The 10,020-nt window shown below is 36.0% G+C and overlaps 1 pseudogene; it reads right to left on the reverse strand.

The window, feature by feature from the left end:
- Positions 1–2,932: 2,932 nt before the first annotated feature.
- LOC145721067 (large ribosomal subunit protein uL11 pseudogene) lies at positions 2,933–9,856 on the reverse strand (annotated as a pseudogene).
- Between the last annotated feature and the right edge of the window lie 164 nt (positions 9,857–10,020).

The following is a 10,020-nucleotide window of genomic DNA, read 5'->3' on the forward strand; positions in this document are numbered from 1 at the left end:
TAATTTAATTTAATTTTTGGATTTGCTCTTTTCATATAAGAGTAAGTATGGGCATGAAACACATTTAAGGAAATCAGAATTGGAAACTTAAAAGCCTAAGAGAATTTGGGCATGCCCATAAATTTGGGCATGTTTTTGTTAACCTGATATTATTGGTAAACTCTTCTCTGGAGCTTTAAATTTGTGACCTGGTGACCCAATAGATAAATCCTCTCGCAAAACATGCAAAGAATGTTTATAGGCCGTTTCATGGCATACCCAAATGTAGACGTGTTTGGGAGTTGAATCTACTTAATTGTCAGCCTAGTGGGAAATGTAATAGTTTAGGGCACAGACTATTTTCTCCAATAGCACTGACCAAGTAAATGTTCAATTGCACAACATATATGATCCTTGATCAGTGTGGACTGTTATGCCACGTTCTCTAGGGATTTTAGGCACTAGTCTTGGTTACCAAATCAGGTCAAAATCCAGAGGGCTCATTACCATGATACAAATGAGCACTACTGGGGCACTGTGATGAACTCTCTTCCAGGACCCTGAGCCCCAGCTCAGAATCAGACTGAGAGTGGCGAGGGGCAATAAAGCTTTAGGTGAATAGCTTAATTAATTAATTATCTGAATAGAACACTATGCCAACAGCATTGGGAGATGCCTTGCACTTTCACTCAGTGAGGATGCATGGATGTTCTAATCACTATATTATCTGATGTTTTTAGGTGTTAGTGTCCAGGCTAAGAAGTTGCATAAATGTTTACATCATGGAAAGACTAAGTTATTGCAGAATAACACTGAAGTGTGGCCTAAATTTATTTCTTGTGGCCAACATACAGTTGGGTTCTGTTTTTAATCTACTATTAACAGTCTAAGTCTTTAAATTAGTGTATTTAGGGGCATCTGAGTGGCTCAGTTGGTTGAGTGACCAACTCTTGGTTTCAGCTCACATCATAATCTCATGGGTGGTGGGACTGAGCCCCATATCCAGCTCTGTGCTCAGCGGGGAATCTGCTTGAAGATTCTCCCTCTGCCTCTCCCCCCACTCTACAGGCATGCTCATTCTCTCTCTCTAAAATAAATAAATAAATCTTTTAAATAAATAAATAAATAACCTAGTATATTTAGATCACTGATGTTTAAAGTGAGCTGCCTTATGTGCCTTATATGGCTGCCTTAGTACCTACCATACTTGTCACTCTAATTACTCCCCTTATTTTTACTTTCACTTTGTCTCTCATATGTTTTCTGGTTTTAATTAAGCATTTTATATGATTTCATTTATTTCTTCTCCCCTCTTAGCACATCAATTGTCTTTTTTTTTTTTTTTTTTTAGTAGTTGTCCCTTGGGTTGTTATACACAAAATAACACTATACTGGGGCACCTGGCTGTCTAGGTCAGTAGAGCATGAAACTCTTGATCTCTGGGTTGTAAATTCAAGCCCTATGTTGGGAGTAAAGATTACTTAAAAATAAAATCTTGGGCACCTGGGTGGCTCAGATGGTTAAGCGTCTGCCTTCGGCTCAGGTCATGATCCCAGGGTCCTGGGATCGAGTCCCACATCAGGCTCCCTGCTCCTTGGGAGCCGGCTTCTCTCTCTCTCTCTCTGTCTCTCATGAATAAATAAATAAAAAAAAAAAAATAAAATAAAATCTTAAAAAAGCCCACAAAAACAAATAACGCTATACCACTTCTTCATGGGTAGTAGAATACCTTATAAAAGAGTACTTACAATTTTTCCTCCTAATCACTGTAACATTTCTTCCATTCCTTTCCACATCATGATCAGCTATAATCACCAAATATTTCATTGCTATTACTTTAAATAAACTGTTAACTATTAAGTCATTTAAGAAATATATTTTATTTTACCATTTATTCATTCTCTAATGTTTTTCCTTTCTTCATACAGATCTGAGTTTCTGATGTATATCATTTTCCTTCTTTCTGAAGAATTTTTTTTCAATATTTCTTGCAAAGCAGGTCTACCGGCAACAAAATCTCTCAATATTTTTTTGTCTGAGAAAGTATCTATTTCTCCTTCACTTTTGAAAGATAATTTCAGAAGTACAGAATTGTAGATTGGTTGGTTTTTCTTTCAACATTCCACTTTTTGCTTGCTTTCATAGTTTCTGAAAAGAAATTGGTTATAATTCTTATTCTTGTTCCTCTATAGGTGAAATTCACTACCCACCCCCCCGCTCTACTGGCTTCTTTTTTTTTTTTTTAAAGATTTTTTTTTTTTTAAAGATTTTATTTATTTATTTGAGAGAGAGAATGAGATAGAGAGAGCATGAGAGGGGGAGGGTCAGAGGGAGAAGCAGAATCCCTGCCGAGCAGGGAGCCCGATGCGGGACTCGATCCCGGGACTCCAGGATCATGACCTGAGCCAAAGGCAGTCGCCCAACCAACTGAGCCACCCAGGCGCCCTCTACTGGCTTCTTTTAAGATTTTTCTCTTGGTCTTTGATTTCTGTAGTTTGGATATGATATGGCTAGGTATAAATTTTAACTTCTAGCTATTTGTTAATTACAATTAGGTTTTCCTTCCCTGGTAATTGTTCCAGCAGCAGTTTGTGCTCCTGAACTTCTGCTTGGGTAAGTTGTAATTCTTTGTATCTACCTGTCTGTCTTTCTAATTTGGGGGGCCGTGGTTTGCCCTCTGATTTCAATTGTCTGATGCATCTAAAAAGAGTTGTTGATTTTCAGTTGGTTCAGTTTTTTTTTTTTTTCCTTGTTGTGGGGATAGGAGCAATGACTTTCAAACTCTTTAAATGACAGATCAGAAACTGGAAGTTACTCTAAACCATTTTTGAATATCTTATTCACTTGTCTTTATTCCATCTTGTAAATCATGAATAGCTATTATAAGATTCTATTTTAGGGAATTTATTTATTTATTTATTTATTTATTTATTTATTTATTTTGGTTGTCAAATGATCCTTTATTGAAACATTTTCCTTTGTAGTTAACTAGCTGGGCATTCCACCGCACCACTGTTGATGTCATCTATGATGTCATGAGGGTGGCGGCCGTCAACATTGTAGCCCACAGACTGGGCAGTGCCCAGGATTTCTTTAATGGTTCCAGAGAGTTCTCTGGCTAAAGATCGGTGTCGCATCTGTCGGGCAATATTGACAATCTCATCAAAAGTGATATTTCCACTGTGCTTAATGTTTTTCTGCTTCTTTCTGTCTCTTGGTGGTTCCTTGAGGGCTTTGATAATCAGGGCAGAGGCAGAAGGTACCACTTCAATCTGGGCCTGTCTGTTCTGAATGGTCAGTTTCACCATAATCCTTAGGCCCTTCCAGTCACCGGTTGCCTTGGCGATGTCATCACCAACCTTTTTTGGAGACAGACCCAGCGGGCCGATCTTCGGGGCCAGGGCAGAAGTGGCACCGACTTCGCCACGGGTGCACCTCAGGTACACGACTTTGATCTCGTTGGGGTCGAACTAGGTGGCATGGCGGAGGTGGCTGGTGTCGGATGAACCCGGATTCGGGACGACCGAAGAAAGTTGCACCTTTGCCGCCCCGAGCCGAAAGCCAAAAGCATTTTAGGGAATTTAAATGAACTCTTCTAACAGCAACTAGGGTGATAAATTTTCTCCCAAAAGGTCTTTTATCTTATTTTGACTTTCAAAGACATACATATGTGTGACACTGATGTATGCTGTTAATATTGAGTATGTTTATATTTTGTATCTTTAGAATGCCAAAGAACTATGAATAGCTCAGTCATTTTTAATTGCTATAGTTTTAAGTATTTATAAGATAAAATATTCTTAGGTATAAAACCTGGTCTGAAATACTGGTTTATTTATGCATATATTTAAAGATATATAGACATTGTCACTATTAATTTTTATAATGCACTAGAGTTTTGAGCTGAGATTCTAATTAAGTTGATTATTGGATTCTAATTCAGGGGTGGAGAAACTAAGACCAGAAGGTTAAATTTAGCCCCTCACTTGTCTTTATAAATAAAGTTTTATTAGATCACAACCACAAATTCATTTGTTTTCATATTGTCCATGGCTGTTTTTGCACTATAGTGATAGAACTGAGTAGTCACAATAGAGCCTATATGTCCCACAAAGTCTAAAATATTTATACTCTGACCCTTTACAGAAAAAGATTCCAACTCCTGTTCTAAAATATAGTAGAGATTTTGAATTTTTTCTATATACATATATTTAACATGTAAAACATTTTTAGAGGTGAATTTTCTTTATTTTTTTAGATTATTTATTTATTTATTTGACACAGAGAGAGACAGAGAGAGAGAGAACACAAGCGGGGGTAGTGGGAGAGGGAGAAGGAGACTCCCCACAGAGCAGGGATCCTGATGTGGGGCTCAATCCTAGGATCCTGGGATCATGACCTGAGCCAAAGGCAGATGCTTAATGACTGAGCCACCAGGCGCCCCAAAGTGAATTTTCTTTGGTTTTAAAGTCTTTTTTTGGTGTGTATATATAAGTCATCAATATTTCTATACTTATAAGGTAAGGTGGTCATTTAAAAGTGAAAAAATGTATTTATATTGTTGAATACAACAACAATTCATTTAAGGATATAGTCTAGAAATAGAAATGAAATATTTTTGTGTTTCCCTTATTAGATTTTTTTAAATTTAAATTCAATTAGCCAACATATAGTACATCTTTAGTTTTTGATATAATGTTCAATTATTCATTAGTTGCATATAACACCCAGTGCTGATCACATCACATGTCCTCTTTATTGACCATCACTTAGTTAACCTATCCCCCCACCCACCTCCCTTTCCACAACCCTCAGTTTAGATTTTTCATGATGAATTTCATGCCTTCATATCACCTCTGCTACCTCATTGTATTACTGTTATGTTGATATCCTCCAGTCTGTCACTCCTCTTCATTAATTAATAACTTTGTCATCCGACCTAACAGCTTTCCTTTTGTATTGTCTGTCACTATTCCTTTGGACTATAAAAATGTTTGTAATACTCTCATTCACTCCATCTCCTCATCACCAATCTGTTTTCCTTTACTAGGACAGCACCTGCCCCCATTTCCATATCACATCTTTAACTTCATCACTACGAACACCCAGCAACACCACCACTTTTTCTTACTCTATCGCCTTGTTTTGTTGTTAAATTTTCCCTGCCCAGCTTTGATTTCATGATAGTTTGCTATAATTTCTCTTTTTCAGACATTGTTATCTCCCTCATTTCTTCCTCTTGTTAAATTCCTGTGATAGAAAATCAACATTTGTAGAATTTGTCTAGTCCCTCCTACACCTCAGAACATTGCAATATCATGCTGAGAATTCTCACTCAAATTCATGACCGCAGATTACAATGGATACCTCTCAGTGTCTAGCAGCCATCCATACTTTCTTAGTATATTTTTGCTCTTTCTAAAACGTCTGTTTGACAACTTCTATCTCCTCACAAGTAGTAAATCTAGTCCCCTTTCTCTTTCAGCTGATGGTCTTACTTAACATAATATTGCAAAAAATGGACATAACCTGGCATATTTTCCCTTTCCTTATCACCGCCAAATCACTACATGCATCCACTCCTTCTCTTTGTTTTTGTTACAATGAATAAACTGACTCAGTTCCTGTCAAATATCCACCCTCATTTGAATACTGGTCTTACTTCTCAGAGACTTGGTTCTTGCCAGTATCTTATTTTTCCCTGGTATCACCAATATGCCTATTGTTGTTTTAGTTATTTTATCATACAATCATGTTTTCCTTCAATAAAAACATCAGTCACTTGACTCCTTGACATCATACACTTTTCTAACTACTGGTTCATCTCTCTACTCTATTTAATAGGAGAACAAGAAAATATGTGTTATTGATATAATATTTATTTATATCTGTTCATATATTTATATATATGGATTTATACTTATAAGAGAGTATGGACACTGTCTTCATTTCTTCACCACACGTTCTCTTCTCAGCCATCTCCAGTCAGGCTTTGGGTCTAGATCTTACTACGCCTGGGTCCTCAAATCCAGTGCCTACATCTGCTTTTCAATATTTGACACAGTTGATCATGTTTTCCCTCTCCAATTCTTTTTCCCCTGGGATTTTTTGTTTTCTCAAAACAGAATGTGTAGTGTTTCCATCTATAATACTCCCCTATTAACTTGCTTTCTCTTTTTTTTCTTTTTCCTTGTTTGTCTTCCTTTTCTTCTCGTCTTCAAAATTCAGTGACACTTTGCACTCAGGCTCTTTTATCTTGTACGGCTACCTGTTCTCTCTACTAGCCCTTTCACAGCTTTAAATATACCTGCCTACATATCAATGACTCTCAAATATATTCCTTCACCCTGACTTGTCTCCATCACCCCAGACTCATATATCAGACTGTGCCCTTGACATTTCCATTTGGATGTGAAATAGGCATTTCAAACTTAACATGCCCAAAATAGAACTTTCCCAACTGTGTTTCTCAAACCCCAAATGTTGAAGTAATGCCTCTGTAGTCATTGATTTCCTCTTCCATACCCAGTGTTCAGATTCAATCCATCAGCAAGTCTTATTTATTTCATGCTTAAAATATATCCTGAGTCTGGCCATTTCTCACCACCTCCACGTTTATCTCCTTATTTGAGTCACCATCCTCTGTTACTTGATTAATTGCATCTTTGTCTCACTACTTACATCCTAGCTCCTTAAAATATGTTTTTCACACAGCAATCAATAGAGAGATATTTTTGATGTAACCATGCCATACCCTTGCTTAAAACTCTCTGACTTTTTATCCCAAATTTATCTTTGCCTAAACGTGTCTGCAAGATTTGACCCGTGAGTGTATCACCAATCTTTCTCTCCTTAATTTACAATGTTCTGTCCCGACTAACTTACTTTTGGGCACTTGAGTACATTATGTTCAATCCAGCTCACTAGGTATTCCTTCTCTCCAGACAGCTCTCTTCCCTGATTTTTATAGCCCTTTTTTATTTTCTTTTGGAAGGGGCTTTCCTGACCAACTAATGAAAGAAGCCACTCAGTTACTCTTCCATAATCTTATATAATTTTCTAACTCCTTTAGGAAACTAACCCCACTAGCATGTAAGCTTCATGAGAAAATGAGTCATATGTGTATTGGTTCTACATCAGTGCCTAGGGAAGGGCCTGGCACTGGCTATATGTCAATCATGTGAATCAGGTGACAAATTATTAAGGGATGAAGTGAGTTCAATGTGATGATAGGGAAATATCTAAAGAAATGGTTGTCCAACCTGATAAGAAGAAGAAGAAAAACATTTTAGAATAGAATTAAGAAGTAAATAAATTTATCAAATTCAATCAATGAATGAAGGATTTTAGTTGTTAGGTTTCAGATTAAATCAGATGAATCTGCAGGCCCTGTAGTCTTTAGTAAATGATGGAGTTTTGTTCTCTTGACTTCAGGGCTTCATATTCTCAGTGAATGTCTTGGGCAAGAATTGAGACCATTGTCCTGGCCAACTCCCTCTATGGTTGATATAAAAATACTGAAAAAAGAATGCTGATTGGTTTGGAATGATGTAATTTTTAATATGTAAGCATATTAAATAGGAATTCCAGAATAGTGGATTAAATATTAAATTTTATGAAGAAACCCATTTTCTGAATATTTTTGTGTTATTTTTGGAACAACTATGTATATTTAGTATTGTTGTATTTATTACACTTAAATGAACTTGTCAGATAAGAGACCTAGTAGATAAACCTTATTTTTCTGTTTGAAATGTATAAAGAGACTAATTATCTTTATACTTATGATTGAAAGGCACAAAGGAATTCTCACTAAGATTTTAAGCAATACTTAAAGAGCTTAAAATTATTTAAAAGAGCTTAAAATTTTATCAACTTTATGAGCTTAACTCAATTAGATTTATAGGACTTATTTAATAACAAAACATTTTGTTAGACAAGTAGGTACTTAGATAAATTTACATGTTAAATTTACAATGTTTACATTGTATAGGGGATTTTAATTATCTAAGATATAAAAACCTAGTAAATGACTTGATAAAAGATATTATATTTACAAATAGAGTAATATTTGTAAACTGAATTTAATGACTTAAAATTGTTTTTTTTTACTTGCACTTCAACAAATTAAAGAAACTAAATGATAATTAAAAAATAAGTCTTTATTATAAAAAGAAGCCACCCTAGTGAAGTTAGAAATGCTCATATTCTCATGTACATTACCTAACATTTTCATCTCATTTGATCTTTATGTCAGCCTCTGTGAGGTGGATATACAAGTCTTACATTTCCTGTTTTAAGATGCAGTACATGAAGACTTAGCTTAATCAATAGGCTATACTTTTTGTTATCTGTGGGTCTTCTCAGTTTCTTCTGCCTGCAATGTTTTGCTTATCCTTTATCTCTCTCCTATGGCTAATTTTTCCCTATCTTTCTCTAAAGAAAGCATCCCTGATCCCCCAAAATAGAATAGATGTGCTTCCCATGTATTCTTGTTGTTTTCTGTACAAACCTCAAGACAGTATTTATTGTTGTGATGGTTTATTTAGCTTTCCTAGACCCTAAGCTCATTATTGACACCAACGGTCATATTTTTTTTTTCACAATTATAACGTCAATGTCTTGCACCTCTTTTTTTTCCAATCTTGATGAGTAATTTCTTTCTTCCCTTTTCCCCTTTTATTGAAGTATGATTGCATATAAAAAATTGTATATATTTAAGGTATATGACAAGAAGAAAGCATAGGGGAAAAGCTCCTTGACATTGGTGTTGGCAATGATTTTTTAGAGTTGATACCAAAAGCACAGGCAATGAAAGCAAAGACAAACAAATGGGACTACATCAAACTAAAAGATTTCTCCACAGCAAAGGAAACAAACAAAATGCAAAGGTAACCTATGGGATGTGAGAAAATATTTATAAGCCATACATCTGATGAGAGGTTCATATCCACAATAGATAAGGAACTCCTACAAATCAATAGCAAAACAACCAAATAACCCAATTAAAAAAAAAATAGGCAAAGGACCTGAATAGACATTTTTCCAAAGACGTATAAAGGGTCAACAACTATATAAAAAAGATGCTCAACATTACTGTCAAAGAAATGCAAATCAAAACCACAAGGAGATATTATCTTGTACATCTCTTTAGCACATAATAGGTAATAGGTAAACATTGCTGCTAATGGAAGATATGTGAATAAAGCCACACAGCTATAACTCACACCCAATTAGGCTCTACTCCTTCCAAATTCATCTTTCCTCCTTCAAATCAATGTTCACATTTAAAAAGTCTCTGAAATAAATATATTATTAAAATAGTTCCTTGGGCGCTGGGTGGCTCAGTTGGTTGAGCAACTGCCTTCGGCTCAGGTCATGATCCTGGAGTCCCAGGATCGAGTCCCACATCGGGCTTCCTGCTCAGCAGGGAGTCTGCGTCTCCCTCTGACCCTCCCCCCTCTCATGTGCTCTCTCTCTCTCTCTCTGTCTCTCATTCTCTCTCTCAAATAAATAAATAAAATCTAAAAAAAAAATAGTTCCTAATGCTTGGTATTGGAAAGCTGGATATTGAAATATTGCTATACCTTTTATGATTGAAGAAATCAAGATATTCTCCTGAAATCAGTTCAAATTGATTGTCAGTGAAAAATAAGGCAGTTAGCCCAAATAAAGCATTGAGAAATACAGCAGGGAGATGCTGTACATGAGCTGGAAGCTAAAGAATACACATGTATAAAACATTTTTAAATTCTGGGCCATCAGCATCCCCAGCACCTTCATAATCAAACACTGATCTGTGCTACAGATAGAATAAGATCATTACCTTCCAGTAACTGACACTCTGCAGGTAGAGGAAGTGAATATCACATGGCATGCATGATATGGGCCAGTGCTAGCTAAGAAAAGATGCTCTGTAGGTCAGAGCAAAGAAGGGTGTTCTCCTGGATATTGTGCCACAACAGATATTCTACCAAGGACAGTGCTTGGTCCATAGTAGAAAATAAATATTTTTGAAGTGAATGAATGAATGAATGAATG

This window comes from Leptonychotes weddellii, chromosome 4 (genome assembly GCF_054177405.1).
Source record: "Leptonychotes weddellii isolate Sample4059 chromosome 4, ASM5417740v2, whole genome shotgun sequence".
Taxonomy (NCBI): domain Eukaryota; kingdom Metazoa; phylum Chordata; class Mammalia; order Carnivora; family Phocidae; genus Leptonychotes; species Leptonychotes weddellii.